Source organism: Prionailurus viverrinus, chromosome B4 (assembly GCF_022837055.1).
Source record: "Prionailurus viverrinus isolate Anna chromosome B4, UM_Priviv_1.0, whole genome shotgun sequence".
NCBI lineage: Eukaryota > Metazoa > Chordata > Mammalia > Carnivora > Felidae > Prionailurus > Prionailurus viverrinus.
The window spans coordinates 9655710-9672351 of NC_062567.1; the positions used below are offsets into that span (position 1 = coordinate 9655710).

The 16642-nt window shown below is 51.4% G+C and overlaps 1 protein-coding gene across 9 annotated transcripts in view; it reads right to left on the bottom strand.

Annotated features, from left to right (window-relative positions):
• Positions 1-16642, bottom strand: part of FRMD4A (FERM domain containing 4A) — a 331019-nt gene that overhangs the window by 64589 nt on the left and 249788 nt on the right. The gene's annotated exons all lie outside the window — the stretch shown is intronic.

Below are 16642 nucleotides of genomic sequence, written 5' to 3' on the forward strand. Positions count from 1 at the left end.
GGTTAAAGTTACGCGCACACGCATTTATATTTACGTTATTGATGCTTACATTCGATGCCTCTACTGCAGCTGCTTCTACACATTTAGAAGTTGAGTGGATTTTGCCCACAGAAGGGTAGATCAGGAATCCTGGGAGTGGCTGATTCTTCCCTGGGGTCGTCCCTTTGCCCAGTGCATGGAGGCCTAGGTTTTTTAGGGTCTCACCCTCCACCTAGCGTCCTCGGAGTCTGAGCCGGGGCTCCTGATGCTCCCTGACCTGCTCACATTTTCTCCTCCTTAAAAATGTGACAGCAGTTTCCCAGTGCTCCCTCAGCCCTGCCTCCCCAGACCCAGGCATGCCAGCTAGTCAGGGCTTGGCCAAAGGACTCCACCCCTTTGTCAGACTGGGCTGGGGAAAAAAAAGAAAAAAAAAAAGGTTTCTAGAATGGCCGCATTCTTTTCTCTCCACGACCTGCACTGCCGAACTGTACCATTATTTTGTGTGCACAATAGGCAGGAGGGCCTCTCCTCTTACTACTCTTTGGTCCACAGCTCAAAGAACATTTCACTCTGAAGCCCAAGGAGAACCGTACTTCTTTTTCCTTTAGTGTCAGTTCAAGCGAGTAGAGAGACATTTCAAGGAAAGCAAGTGACCCAGAGCCCTACCTTGGCTCAGACGGCTTTGCGTGAGGTCACGGAGGAAAAGGCACCCGAGTAGAGCCCACTATTCAAGTCACAGATCTGAGTCTCACTCTGCTATCGGATGCTCTGCTAACAAGCTCGGCGACACACCTGAAGTTCCTCTCTGCCCACCCTCCCCCTGCCTTCCCGTTGTTCAACATTTATAGACATACCGCCTGAACTTAGCCAGAGGATTCAAAAGCACCAGAACTCACAGATCCCGGACACGGACCTCCTGATCTGGAGCTAGTACACAGGACCAAGTGGCCAGGCATACACGCCTGGGGTCTGAGTGCATCTGTATGCATACGGGGGCCCCTACGTCCAAGCCGTCTGACCCTACGCAAATGACAGCATTTCCTTTAGCCTCAGTCTCCCCGCCTGTAAGACGGCAATAATCCCCCTCTAAGGTAGAGACAACAGATCCTTGGCACGGTGTGGGCACAAAGTGCTCCGTGAACTTAGACCTTAGTGAGATTCCCTCAGTGCTCTTACTTCTCCTGACTCCTGGCAAGTAACAGAGAATAACCAAGATAATTTTTTTCTTAAATTTCCTAACTCCAGAGCTGACACGGGGGCGTCAGGACATAAAATGTGGTTATTCACGTGCTGGAAATCTTTGAGGAAGTGTACAGAATTCTCCCCCGTCCCCTTCTCTCATCCCTCTCCTCTGAAAACTGGGGCGGATGACAGAGGGCAGTTCGCTAAGGGGGACCCCCGACCCCTGCACTGCACCCACCTTGGCCACGGCTGGCTTCATGCGTGCGTGATACGCGCACAGAAGGGCCCTGTGCTTGATGTGACGTTCTGCTCAGTCTCACTAGATTTTGATCAAGGGGCCCTGCAGATCGTATCGCTGGTCCCAGTCTTGAGTCCTGGCTGGTGCTCGGGCCACAGGCTCTGTCCTGGACAGCCCTTGGGGGCAACGTGCCCACCGTGCATCGGACGGGCAGACCTCCAGGGGCTTTCTCCTCTTGGTCAAGAGAAAAGAAAGCAAACTTGGTGCTTTTGAACACCCTACCCAGCCCTTTCAGTTGAAGCCCCTTTCCACTGGGTGGCAAACCCCAGAGCCGATGCTTGGAGGCTCTGGTTCCCTCCTCGCTCCCACTCCTTGAGAAGCAGAAGGCCAACAGAGCCTCCCCAGAGAGGCTTCCAGACACTGCTGTTGCAGAGGGCCTTGCCTCTGTCCATGCTGCCAACTGGCCCAAACGTAACCCTCCGGGCTTGGATGGGGTCCCTCTGTCCCCCTGCTCCTGGCACTGACCCTGGTAGCCTGGCCCCAGCATCTCTCTAGGATGCTGGACATTTGTAGACATCTCCTAACAGGGGGCAGAGCAAAAGTTTTCCCTCAGGTCGGCTCTAAGCAGAGAGTGTGTTTGCAAACGAAACTCTGGGAAGGGAGGGTGAGAGGGAGTTGAATGAATGCAGCTTTTTTTTTTTTTTAGGACCGAATCGCACTGGGACACTAGCAGGGTCCCGGGAACCGAAAAGGAGGTGCTCGTGCGGGAAGACGAGCCCGGACTTTTTCGTCTCATGCACGGCACATGGGAAGGGTGGGGCGCCAGGCTATGAGGGCAGCTAAACGTCTCCCCTGTGCATTCAGGCAGATGCTGGCCACTAGGGCCTACATCGCTTGCTGTAAATGCACCGTCCCTTCAGGGAGGGCTGGGCGTTTCTGGCCCCAGGCCCCTGTGCCCCGCAGCTTCGAGGCCAGCCTGCTAAACCCTCTACGCTAAGGCTCCCCGAGTACCAGCAGCAAGCAGACAGAAGATGCTCGACCTTGCCTCCTCTTTGTCAACAGGGTGCACCGGACTCTGATGTGCTGGTTTTGGAGGCAGCCCCAGATCGTGTCACTTTCAGGAGAGCCTCTCTGGCTTGGTGCAGCCATCATAACCCAGCTACCAGTGACAGCTGTCGATGTGCTTTGCAAATCCACATACAGACAGGTCACACACACGGGACGATCATTACGGCTTGGCTAGTTCCCTTAGGGTTTTGCAGGACTTCTACGGCCAATTAGGCCCACGCAGCTAATTAAAAGCTAGCATGCTGGTTTATCAATAATCAAAGGATTTATAAATTAATACATATTAAATCAAGGCCTCTCTAAGGTACCTCATCTGGGCATCTTTCAAGTTCTACAAACATGCCTTCTTTGATCTTTTAGCATTCCCCAAGAAGAATGAGCCTGAAACTTACTTCTTGGGGAAAGGGAGGCCCACAGAAATTAGGGGAACTGCCTCAGGCCACACAGCAAGTCAGTGAGGGAACCAGAAACCCGAGTCAAGGGCACCTGGCCCATTACTCTGTGCTCCTTTCCACACGGACCCACCAATTAGCGGGAAGAGCTTTTACTCACTAATGGCTGGTTAACTTTATAAGAATTATTTTTACAAATGAGCAGCGACGTCACTGTAAGGAGAAAGTACAAAACCAAATCTTTCTAGTTCTACACAATGGCTTTTCGTTCCCTTTCTGCTGTAAACGATAACAAGTATTACTTCTTTCTCCTCTTAGAGACCCGGATTCTTCTGGTTTTCTGTACAGCGATGCCTCAGTGCTTTGAGGCTTCCAAGTAAGGACTAACCAACGACAAGAAGCATGATTAAGAACAGCATCAATAACGGGGCTTGTCCTGAAAACCAGAACTTAGAAAAACGGTCCAGAAGTGGTCGGAGACAGGATCTATCACCACGGTGGGGAAACGTGGCTGGTACTACATGTGGACTGGTCGATTTTGAGCCAGACATGGCATTCCCAAGTGACCATGGGTCCTCCACGTCCACTTTCTGGACCTCGCTATTGTAATGGGGGAAACAGGAGATGGGAAACATTAACGGAGAGCAAACACGAGTGGCTAATAAATAACCGTGTTTGAGCAAGAGGTTGCACTATACACACTTAATGAGCCGACCTGGGTAGCTGGATCCTATTAGCTGGTCTGAGGGATTCCCACATCCTGTGTATCGCTGAAGGTCAAGGCAGAAAAGGGCTAATGTCCGCCCCCATGCCATGTTCCTTGTGAGTGGGGGAAGGTACGGTGGGGACACGTGTTCACTGAGTGCCGGAACAGCACACGGGGTGGTGGGCAAGCTCTTGGAATGATGCGGAAATAAAGGCCCAACAGGAAGCTCGCTTTAGTGGCTCTGATTCTTGACGAGGACTTCAGGGAGCCTATCTTCCTCCTGTCCCTGAGGCTGAGTCACCAAGCCTCATCATGACCTCTGAGTAACTTCCTGCTGCTTCTGGGGGGCGGGGGGTGGGTAATATACAGAATCCCAGCAGCCATCTGGTCCAGGCTCCTGCTTCCATAGACAGAGCAAACCCCGTGGAGAGAGATTAGGGAATTGGCAGAGGTTAAATAAGTAACTGATGTTGGGACCCATCCCGTGACTGGGCTGTCCTAGGGTCTTTCTAACCTACCACGAAGGCCTGACGATGGGCGAGAACAAATTGTTGCAAAGCCAATGGGTAAGGGAAGGACTGCTTCTTCAAAGGCCCCTGGCAACCTCAAGATCCTGTATGCTTTCCAAACACCAGCAAAGAGTGCTCTTATAAAAAGAATTAGACTCATAGCCAGGAATAATCTCCAAGCTCAGAATGAAACATACGAATTAGAAAACTCACTTCCTTGTTTCATTTCTGCAGTGTTCACCTTCTAGAAACAGGGCTGTCACTCCCAACTTCGTGGGTTGACACCATATGCCAGGATTTATTTTTTTTCTACCAGCAGTTGCATAAGCATTCAATATATTTTACTTGATGCTTAAAGAAGAAAGAAGCAAGTCCCTGGGGCTGTAGGTCACATCTAATCCCTACCCCCTTTCCAATCTTTGAAACAGTGGGCTCTACTTTGTTTCAGTTCATCACTTTTAGGGGCAGGGACTCTGGCTTGGAAGTCAACAGGCCTCGGTGATCATCTCGACTCTATATACCCCCCTGTATCTTAGGCTCCTTTTCCATAAAAGGAGGCGTGTATGCGCACGCACGGGCATTCCTACATCCTTAGGCATGTGTTGAAGGCCAGCACTGGAAATCCAAGGAGTGTCAGTCATCCTGCCCCTTGTTGGAGTTTAAAAATATAATTGCTGGTCTTAAACACTTCCTACTTCTAGGAGACCATCCAGAATAATACGGATTAGAAGAATGGTTTTCAAAGCCACACGGTCCACCACTTACTGGTTGCACATTCCGCCAGTGTAATTTCTTGGGGTCTTAGTTTTCTCATCTTTCAAATACTATGACTAACAAGCTTTTTTTTCCCCCCCATAGAGCTATTGTATTAATAGATATAAAGTGCTTAAAATGGTGCCCAGCACATGGCACTCAAAAAATAGCAGCTATCATGATGTTCTCTCCCCTCCACCATTTACACACCAGGACACCTATTAGCCCCAAGTACAGGTTACATAGTTTTTCAAAAAATATGGCTACTATGGTACCATGGGCATTCTTAACAATGTTTTCTCTTACTTGGATTTTCCCCAATGCAAGCGTAAGCCTAACCTGGGCTCTTGTTCATTGCATTTCAGATGACGTTGGCTGTTCCCTTAGGGCTCCTTGGCTCCAATTATTAACCAGCCAATTCCCACCCAGGTCCACTGCAATTCTGACCAGAGTCAGCGTTGACCGTTCACCTGCTACAATCTCTCATCTCCCAACATTAACCCTGGGAAGAAAGCATCCTACTATAATACTGCTCAGTATTACACTGAATGGGCTATGCTGGGAAGCAAATCAGACCCCCCAAAATAGGCAAGCCACGTTCACAGATAATCAGCTTACCAAGTGAAGAGGAGTACGCCCTTTGTTACCTGCACCGAAGGAGGGCTCCCTGGCATCTATTTTCTCCCCAAAGGGCCACATACCCAGCAAGGAAAACAATGGCTAATTTTTCTCAGCAGCCAGACCTAATGGAATCAAGATGTTGCTCCGGCTGGCTGCCTACTCCTTGCTGTCAGACTACACAAGCTCTAAATTGATTTGGTTAATTCAGCGACAGATGCTCAGAGCACCAGGCCTTGACCCTTTAATGGATGACCTCTCTTTAACCCATCAGAAACCTCTTAGCTTCCTTTGGCTTCAGAATCATCACTTGGGCAAAAGAGATAGAGGGTCAAGAAGTACTTCACAGGCCCAGAGAAACAGGCCACTTTTACTCCCTCCCTCCCTCCCCTCCCCCCCACCGGACTTCATTTCCTTTTATTGTTCTCCCTGGAGGGCATCTCTATTTTCTTGCGGGGACTGGTCTTTCTTACAGAAAGCTCTTACCACGGAAGTATGGCAAATGTAGGAACTTTAAAGAGAAGCTGAAAGGGTCTTTCCCTTGTCCTTGACCTCCTGAGGTAAGCTCCTCCCTCCTCAGAGTGCCTCTGGGGAATGCACAAAGGTTAGGCCAGGCCAGCTATCTGGGTCTAGCTTTCCCTTTTTCTTTTTTTAAACTAGTGAACACTGTGGTCCAGTTTTGTGCAGCTCGACCTTGTGGGCCCCAGGCTTTCCTTTACAGAAACCTTCAAGGCTGAGGGTGGGGGTCGGATGGGAGGTTGGATTAAATAGGAGGTGGAGATTCAGGAGCACATCTGTCCCAGTGAGCCCAGGGTGATCTGTCGAAGTGCTGAATTACCATACTGCATACCTGAAACTAATACTCCATTGTGCTACCTGCAGTTAAAATGAAAACTCAAAAAAAGTGAAACAACCTTCAAGGCTCCTCACACCTGCCATGACTTAGGTCCAGGGGATGCTTCACAGAGGGAACTAATTGGAGACATTTGGCACATCTGGAGGGAAAATTAGGATGGGCCGTTTTCACCCGGAATGGCAAGGATTTCCCTCTTTGGACCGCTGTGAAGGGTTTTTGTTTGGATTACCTTGGAGAGCAGACTTTGGGGGAAAACCTGTATTTTTCATTTTGGCGGGGGGGGAAGGGTGGCAGTTATCCATCCTTTATGGCTGGTGGCTCTGTCCAGGGGCACAGCATCACCGTAACACCTTGTTTCTCTGGTGGAGGCCATCCGACTCCAAGGAAGACGAGGACAGGATGGTGAACAGGTTGGCAAGCAGCTCTCCATAGAAAAACAGGTACAGACTCCTCGCTAAAACCTGGTTTCATCAAGCTTAAAACAAAACAAAAAAACCTAACAGGACAATCCTCTACCGTAAAAAAACCAAAAGAAATTAATAAGGCAGCAAGGGTTCCTTGGGAATAATTACTTAAGAGCAGCTTGTGTAGACTTTTCAACACCTAGTGACTCAAGAATTGGCCGGTCCCCTGGGAGTGAGGTCTCCTGTGGTTTCTGTGGGTGCCATGGGAGAGGCCGGCCGCCTGCTGCTAGGACCTCAGGTGTGAGCTCCGGGCGCTCCCGGCTCGAAGGGTCTTAGAGCTGCGGCCGATGGGCACTGGACCAGGGGGCTGGCAGCCTGCTTCTCAAGCCAAGCTGCAGCAGAGAATACTTGTGGTCTTGCTGGCTGCCCTTGCAGGGGGGACGGCAGCCAGCAGAGGTGGGGAGGCCGGGACTGCCCCACTTCAGACCGTCTGCTGGGGGGGGTCCGGCCCCTCCCCTGGGCGGCCATCCCTGCAGCTGGGGCCCTGCTGGACTTTGGGGACCTCTCCCTCTGGATCTTCTTGCTGGAGAGGCTTTGTTTCCGTGCCACACTGTTCCTTCCCAGAAAGAAGGGGGAAGAGAGGATGTTTCCAGAAGGACTGGTCCTATTTACAACTCTGCTTTTCTACCCTCTTCCTTGATTGGACAGGTCAGTTTGGACAACTGTAAATTTGGGGGAGTAAGGGTGGGGAGCAGAGGAGGAAACCCATACTTGGACTCAGCAGCCTGCTGTAATCCAGGCTTTCTTCCCAGAGCTCTCCCCACCCCCAGCCTGGGCTAGTTCCCCCGGACATCCACATACGTACTTCTGCCAAGGCAATGACCATCCTGTACTTCAACTGTTTTTTTTTTTTTTTTTTTTCCCCTTAAAGGTCCTCCCTACCAGACTAGGAGCCTCCTGAAGTTACTTTCCTGGCACCTACAGCAATTCCCAGGGGGTACTAGGCACTCAACAATGATCTGCTGAGAAAAGAGCTAGGAAGTAGGCATTATGGCAGCAAAGTTCAGAGAGGTTAAGTCACTTTCTTGAAGTCACACAGGTGATCCATGATGGGAGCTGGTATCTGAATGCTTACCCACCGCACAAAATTCAGTCAACGTTCACATCATGAAGAACCCCGGCGGGGGTTAATGAGTAAATCTCTCAGCTGCAAGGGATATGGCAACAGGGAAGTGGTAGGGCCAGCCCAAGAGCCACAGCCCAGGAACCACAGCCTTCTGGCAGCCATGGTCTGAACTAAACTCTATCCCACAGGGAACGGGGTTGGGGGCGGGGGGAGTCTATGGTCCCAAGCTGGAATTCTCCAGACCTGGAGGGACTCCCACAGCTCCTTCCGCCTACAAAGGGCCTCAGCTGGCTTCAGGCTCTTCGGGAGGCTTCACGCGAGGCAGGGCTCACACGGAGCCCCAGGGAGCTGGGGGTGAGGGCCTCGCCACGCGGTTCTTTCTGGCTGGGCCGGCATTGGGTGTTCCACAGGCTCACAGTTTCAGGAAGGTGAGGTTAACCTGGGTTTCCCCTTAGAATCATGCTCGTTCACAAAGACAAAATCTCCCCGAGCTCCCTCATGTGTGCCTGGCTCAGCACAAACAACCTGGTAGGTTTCCCAAGACAAAAACACGGTGACTGGAGCCGACAAGCAGGGTTTCCCAGCCTAACGCTTCCTGCTGCGGAGAAAGAAAAGGTGTCCAGACTAGTCCGTGCTGTACCACGGCCCGCAGCACCCCAGCGACGGCACTCCTGATGTCCAGTGACTGTTAGCTTTGTGGCTCTTTTTGGTCCAAGAGACAAAAATAAAAATAAAAATAAAAATAAATAAATCAAGGGACGGTCGAGATGGAAAGAACTCTTTATGCTTTTCATCTTCCCAACAACAAACCTGCGCTGTGAAAAGCGCCGGGGCCTCCTGCCTCCCTTCCCCTTGCTTATAAAGGGCTCACTCTCACCGGAAAGCTCAAACCCTTCCTTACAGGAGCGACGTAGTTATCCTTGTGGCCACTGCACACGTCCACGTGGAGACAGCCTCACAACTGGTGGTGCCACACAAGCTAACATTCAGCTGTTTTTATTCATGTCGCAACTACTTATGGGGTATCTACTGTGTGTCAGGCACTGTGCTAAGCAGCAGATCTAGGTACGTAGGTATAAGAGAATCCATACATTTTTGGGGGGCGGGGGGCAGGCGGGCAACTACCTAAGAAAACCATGCAGTTAGGAAGTCAAAGGAAAACAGGTTCCAAGGACAAACAGAAGATAGGACATGGGTTGCCACCGTCGATAAGGTGGTTGGGGAAAGCATCGCTGAAGGGACAGCTGAGTCTTTTCAGGAGGAAACTGGGGGCAAAGCCATACACCTTATGAGGGAATAGAGCAGACGCAAAGACCCAAAGGCACCACTTGTGGGTGTGGGTTTGCTAAATGAATGCAGGAAATGTTGAAGGAAGCCTCAGAAGACAATGGGATAGTCTTCAGCCAAAGAGGAACAAAGTCCCGATTCAGGCGACAACAGGCATGGCCTTGGCCAACCTTCTAAGTGGATGAAGCCAGACTCCAAGAACACAGATTCTAGGATTCTACTCACATGAAATGTCTGGAAGAGGCAAATCCAGAGACGGAAAGCAGGCTGAGGGTGCCTAGGGCTTGGGGGAAGAGATGGGCAGCCACCGAGAGCTCCCCGGGGGTTCGCCCGTGCTCCTGACTGGCAAATCTTGGCCTGGGTTAACCGTGAATCACAAGACGCTCTTTAGTTACAACTAACTACTTGAAAGGAGCCACTGCTTGAAAGGAGCCAGGCATCCAGGATAAAAGCCCCCTCAACACACCCCCCTAGTGGTGTTCCTTCACCCTATGAAGCATCCCTCACCCGTTGGAAGGTCCTCTGACCAGGCCTCTCCCCTCGGATCTGCTGTGTTGGCTTCTACGGATGATACCTGATCTCCCCTTGCCTGACAGCTCTGGGTGGAGGCATCTCCAGGGGAATGTTCTCCTCCGCTGCTGGGTGACCTGTAGTCTTTCCCGGAGCGGGCTGGTGAGAAATCTGGTCAGCGATCTGGTTTTTTTATGGGTTTTCACACCCCACAGCTGCAAGCATAAAGTCAAGGCTGTACTTAAAGATCTACATGTGTGCACGCACGTAGGGGCAATTCTCTCAGCTGGGGCCCCTAATGCCTATCACCCCGAAGGGCTGGGTTTTGGTTTCCAGGCGAACGAGAGGCCTGGAGAGACGGGCATCCACAGCCCCTTTGGCTCTTTGCCCTCCTAATAAAAGGCCCGAACAGGAACATTCAGCACAAGGAGGCTAAGTCTGCTGTCGTCCGGGGGGAGTCCATGGGCCACATCTGATGGCAGGAAATACTTCCCAGAACGATTACAGGAATTGGTGAGGAGACTCGTAAAGCCTCATGTAGCCGTCAGAAACACCTGCTGGTGATGCTGGAAAGAACTGGGTGGTTAAATGGTCCAGGATTTCACTGGCCAGGGCTCTCTGGAGTCTCCCCAACTTGGCTCAACACAAGTTTGTGATGAACTGTGCTCTGTGGGCAGAACCGTGTACGGAATATGAAAGTGGAAACATTGGCTGAGACCAATGGGTAGTAAGCAGACCACCCAGGAATAGAGGCCAAAAAATGGGTAAAGAACAGACTCGACGGGCCAGCACACGCCTTACTTTGCTGCGACAGACCTGATCGGTCTGATGTCATGGTGTGACTGCTCACGAGGGCCGTCTTCCACTGTCTGAAGCATCCTGGTTTTGATACTAAAACCCCATGGTCACAGAAATACAAATACTCGATGACTCTACTTCCACGAAGTTCCCAGAGCTGTCCAACTCACAGAAACACGAAGTAGAACCCTGGGTCCCAGGGGCTGGGGGTGAGGGGGGAGTGTGTGCAGGTGGTTGTTTAAGGGGGGACAGAGTTTCAGGCGTGAAAAAGTTCTGGAGATTGGCTGTACAACCATGTGGATATACTTAATACCAACAAACTGGACACGTACGAATGGTTCTGGTGGTAAATTCTATGTGTATTTTATCACAGTTAAAACAATTAAAAAAATTTTAAGCCTCATAGTTGAGATAACCCCCAAACCCCTTACCCTCAATTGGGGTATAAAATGTCTGGCAAGGTGGAAACTGAGGGAGGATTTTAGGGGGAGAGAGAGGTGTTGTGAGCCTCCCCCCTACCTGGGGAGGGAAGTGGAGGGTGCCTGCAGCAAACTTACTGGAGACCGTGCTCACTACGGTCGCCGGGAGAACTTGACGGGAGCCCCCTCAAGTTGGGGGATCCCCAAACTGCTGACTGGCTCCTTCCTGCTCAAGAAATCAAAACGACGAGGAGCAGGATGGCCAGGTGAGCGGGAGAGGGGAGAAGATTTAACTTGAAGTCAGGTTTGGAGCTTTGGGTATTAGGACTCTAATTACTTCATAGAGTTAATTTTGCTATTCAACGTGACCGTGAGACTTTGTATTTATTTATTTCTTGGGAGTGATCAGACAAGTTACAGGACTCTCCCGGTTTTTATCTAGGGAAGGAACCCTTATTTATTTATTTATTTATTATTTTTATTAAAAATTTTTTAATGTCTATTTATTTTTAACAGAGAGAGAGACAGAACTTGAGTTGGGGAGGGGCAGAGACAGAGGGAGACACAGAATCTGAAGCAGGCTTCAGGCTCCGAGCTGTCAGCACAGAGCCCGACTCGGGCCTCAAACTCGTCAACTACGAGATCATGACCTGAACTGAAGTCGAATTCTTAACCGACTGAGCCAGCCAGGCGCCCCGGAAAGGACCCGTTTTTAGAAAACCGTGTGAGATAACAGAGATCGGCCTTTTGAGACCCAGGCGGTCAACGTTCTTGTTAGACTAGCAAAGTCTTTGGGGTTGAAGCCAGAGAAACCAAATCTGTTCCCAAGTCACTACTGGATCATGGCTCCTTTTGGGGTGGGTGGGGTTACCGGATGTCCCTCTGCAGAGGTCTGGGGTCCGACAACAGTGTTTGGTTTTAATTTGCTTCTTCAAGCTGCATCCAAGGTCAGTGGGGCTCCCTGAATAATGGGAATCTGTGACTTATTTAGAAGCCGGTCAGCCTCAAGGGGACTCTGGCCTGTCTAGCTGGGCGTTTATTTGCATGTTTTAAATACCTAATGGTTGTGTTTGACCCCTACTCTCCATGCCATCAACCTGGCGGTTGATATGGCCTCCCTTGTGCTGTCACATGTGCCCGCCCGCTTCCGGAGGACAAGAAGCCTGAGACCAGGCACTGCTGTGGGAAGTAACTGAGCCCTAGGAGAATTCATGCATCACAAAAGGGGCGGGCGTGTCACGGAGGGAGAACAGCTCATCTCATCAGGTCCACCTCAGGCTCTGTCTAAAGCGGACAACAGTCAAAGACAGCTAGGGGTTCACCTGCTTAGAAATGGGCGCTTTCGGGGCACCTGGGTGGCGCAGTCGGTTAAGCATCCGACTTCAGCCAGGTCACGATCTCTCGGTCCGTGAGTTCGAGCTCCGCGTCAGGCTCTGGGCTGAGGGCTCAGAGCCTGGAGCCTGTTTCCGATTCTGTGTCTCCCTCTCTCTCTGCCCCTCCCCCGTTCATGCTCTGTCTCTCTCTGTCCCAAAAATAAATAAACGTTGAAAAAAAAATTATAAAGAAAGAAATGGGCACTTTCAGGGCCTCGGTAGCTCAGTCCACTTAGCGTCCGACTTTGGCTCAGGTCATGATCTCACAGCTTGTTGGTTCAAGCCCCCCATTGGGCTCTGTGCTGACAGCTCCGAGCCTGGAGCCTGCTTTAGATTCTGTGTCTCCTTCTCTCTCTCTGCCCCTCCACTGCTCGTGCTCTGTCTCTGTCTGTCTGTCTCTCTCTCTCTCTCAAAAATAAACATTGAAAAAAATTTTTTAGGAGCACCTGGGTGGCTCAGTCCGCTGGGCGTCAGACTTTGGCTCAGGTCATGATCTCGCAGTTTGTGGGTTCAAGCCCCATGTCAGGCTCTGTGCTGCCAGCTCAGAGCCTGGAGCCTGCTTCCGATTCTGTGTCTCCTCTGTCTGCCCCTCCCGTGCTCATGTTCGGTGTCTCTCTCTCTGTCTCTTTCTCTCTCAAAAATAAATAAACATCAAAAAAAATTTTTTTTAAATGGACATTTTCTCCCTCTACCACTTTTTTGAGCAAATGTTCTTTTTCGTTTCTCCTTTTATTAGTTGCTCCTTTGGGGCTTTACAATGAGGGTGCCTCTTGTTTCACTCTCCTTAACTGTTTCTAGGTTGTCTCCACCTCAAGAGTCCTGATCGTCTGTATCAACTGCCTTGCTGCTGAGGCAACGTAGGCCCAGGGAAATGACTTGTGGTGCAGGGCTGGAATCTGGACTGAGGGGTCATGACCATCAGACCAGATATCTTACCGCTACAGATAAGGGTAGGAGGTGGGCACAGGACCGTGGCACCAAAGGGTTAGGCCAGGCCTGGAGGCTAATCCCTGAAACCAGTACCCCAGGGACCATTCGGGTGGGATCTTCAGGGCCAAGTGCACCCCCCTCCAAGAGGTACCTCCAAGCAGATCACCCCAGGAGAGATTTGCACCTGCGTCTCCTAAAGGAATAACTACATTGCTCTCCTTCTGCCCCTCTGCAGAGAAACTGCTCTCCCATGACAGCTTCTGTCTGAGGATTATCCACCTGGATGGCACAGTGCTTTTATCTTCCGCTCCCAGACCTCCTCTTCTTCAAAAGTGACAGTCTGACGGCAGCGTGAATCTTGTGGGGACAGTTTTAACAAGAATGCCACAAGATACAGATTGGTGTCCTTGGCGTTTTGGATAACTCAGGACGAGGTTCCAGAACGGCCTTCACGGCACTTGTGGGAACGGAAGGACCTTGGGTTCCCAGATCCTACGACCAAGAAAAAAAAATCCGTCCTCTTAACAAAGAGATACTGTTTTCTCTTCCCGGCAATTCTGGCTCTCCTGCTCAGCATAAGAGAGACGAACGATATTCGCTATGTCAAGGGCAACAGCGTTTTGAGACAGAAAATAAAACTCTGAGATGGAAACGTTCAAAATGGAGAAAATCAGACGAGGGCTCCTGGTTCCAAGTCTCCATCTCACGGACATAGAAAGAGAGGCACACGGCGAATGGGTGGCCACACAACTTCCCTGAAAATGCTGGGAGTGAGTGAATTAATAGCATCCACATTCGTGTTTCTGTGAGTTGGACGGCTCTGGGAACTTCGTGGAAGTAGAATCATTGAGTATTTGTATTTCTGTGACCATGGGGTTTTAGTATCAAAACCAGGACGCTTCAGACAGTGGAAGACGGCCCTCGTGAGCAGTCACACCATGACATCAGACCGACCAGGTCTGTCGCAGCAAAGCAAGGCGTGTGCTGGCCCGTCGAGTCTGTTCTTTACTCTGTGTTTTCCTCGGTCACAGGGGAGATTTGCTGTGGACCACTGGCTTACAAAGATTTTTTTTTTTTTTTTGAAATGGAGCTGCCCCAGGGAGGAGTTTGACTTTAACTCTGACGAGACTATCTTCACAACTAACCACGAGGTAGAATCACAAAGAAAGTTCCCTGTGACCTGCCTGTAGAGCAGTAGTCTGCAAACCACGTGCGGCATCCGAACCTCTTGAGGGCTTGTGAAAACAACGCGAGTCCCAACCTCTGAGGGTCTGAGTCCGCACGTCTCCAGTGGAGACGTGGAGTGTGCATTTTGATCACGTCCCCAGGTGATGTGGATGCTGCTGGTCCACGGCCACGCTCTGAGAACCATGCCGTAAAAGCTACAGGGCTGGGGTGCCTGGAGCTCAGCGGGTTAAGCGTCCGACTTCGGCTCAGGTCATGATCTCGCAGTTCATGAGTTCGAGCCCCGTGTCGGGCTCTGTGCTGACCGTGCAGAGCCTGCTTGGGATTCTGGCTCTCTCCTCTCTCTCTGCCCCTCTCCCGTTCATACACACTCTCTCTCAAAAATAAATATAAAAAAAAAAAAAAAAGCCACGGTGCCATAGGGAGCGGCCTCTCCCGCTGCGACTGTAGAACTTACCCCCTCTCCCAGAATCGCCCTCGGCTGTGGGGAGCCACCTCGCCCAAGTCCAGGACCCCTTCTCTGTGGGTCACCTACATCTAGTGATTGGTGGATGCTGGGGCTTAGCCTCCGCCCCCGGTCCCCTGGCGAGGGCTCTGATGGCTCCTCCCCAAGCTACAGAGCTTCCTCCCACTGCCTCCGAGCTCAGCTCCCCTCTCTGTGTGCTCCTTCCCCTTCCCCACCGGCCTTAATCCTGGAAGTACTTCCTGCGGATTCTCCCCTGCTTCCCAGGGGTTTGATGTGCCACCTCCTACAGGGAACGTCGCCTCCTTGGAGAGACCACTCCTGACCATCCATTCCTCCACTCTTCCTTGCTCTGACTTCTTGTCTTCCTAGAACTGAATACCCTGACGCCGTATATTGTAGACGGACTTAACACCATCTCCTCACCCTCTTCCCCGCTGGGCTGTAAGCTCCGTGACAGCGAGGCCCCTTTGGTTCGCTGTGACATGTGTAGGGCCCAGAGCAGTGCCGGGCCCACAAGAGGCACCTCTCAAAGGGGGACCATTTTGGGGGGAGGATTTCAGACTTCACACCCTCTACCGACGTTCTAAAGCGCGGTGCTTTCTGGCGACTGCAATTCTTGTACAGGAGGAGAGCCTGGGATTCCCATTCCAGACAGAATTCAGCCACACCCGGTAATGGTGCTTCGGGAACAGGACGTCTCGTACTGATGTTCTGGGAAGGGCATCTCAACTTTCTTATACTGTAATTGCTTTCTTTCCCCCTTTTCCTTGGGGACTTAAAGATGCTAACTCCCCCCCACCCCCATTTCCCCTCGCAGGCCCCTCTTGCTGACCCGTGGCCGGCGTCTGTCACCCACAGCCCCTGTACCCTTCTGGGTCCGCATGGAGGGAGATCTGTGGACTGGGGGGCGGCAACCGGCGGGGGCCCTATGACCCAACAGTGTGAAAGAGCAAAGGCAGCAAAATGCTAAGAATGCTCAGTGCATCAAGTGGGGTTCTCCCCCCACCCCCCCCCCCCTGCCCCGGGGGCGGTGCACAGGGTGTGGTTTCCAAGAGGGCTCCTGACAGTGGAATGAGGGAGGTGCCCACCCAGGGCCTGCCAAGGCAGAGGGCTCAGCAGCCCGACAACGAGTCAAGTGCGTCCAAACAGAAGCGGAACAGTAAGTCGGCAGGGCACTTAATGGAGTGCTTAGTACTGAATAATTGAAGCCGGCTGACTCCGCTGGGACGCAGTTCATAGTTAATGGAATATTTCCTGTAAATATTATTTTCTCTTCCTGTCTCATCATCAAAAATCTTTACTAATCTGGGGAGGTGACAGTAATGCATCAATTCCCTGAGCTAAAGCCCCTGCTTCCGAAATGCTCTCGGGAACCACAGGAAGCTACACGCCTGCCCAGGGGGACAGGGGGCAGACCACTGACTCTGATTCCTTCTCCTAATGTCTCAGAGGGGACCCCGCAGTGCTCCTAATTGTGCGTCTAAGTGTACATAAAGGCGCCCCTAATTGCATATCAAATAAATAAGTAAATGCTGTCTGCTGAATATGTAATAAGGAGCTCACTAGCATTCCTCCCCGGGGGGTGGATTTCAGTAGATGGGGGCTGGCCAGTGGGCTGCAGCCATGCAGGATGATTAACAGATATTGCAGACTCTTTCTAGGGAGGTTTCTGGAGTCACGTGTTTCGTACTCTTTGTCCCCTAACGCTTACAGCCTCAGCCCTCAGGAGGGATCACTTGCACCTTCTTGGCGCCCCATTCGGAAAGCCTTTTCTCCTGTAATTTACCATGGCTTCTGATGCTTCCACGGGGCCAGAGCGTCCACAGGTCTTCAGAGTGCAAAC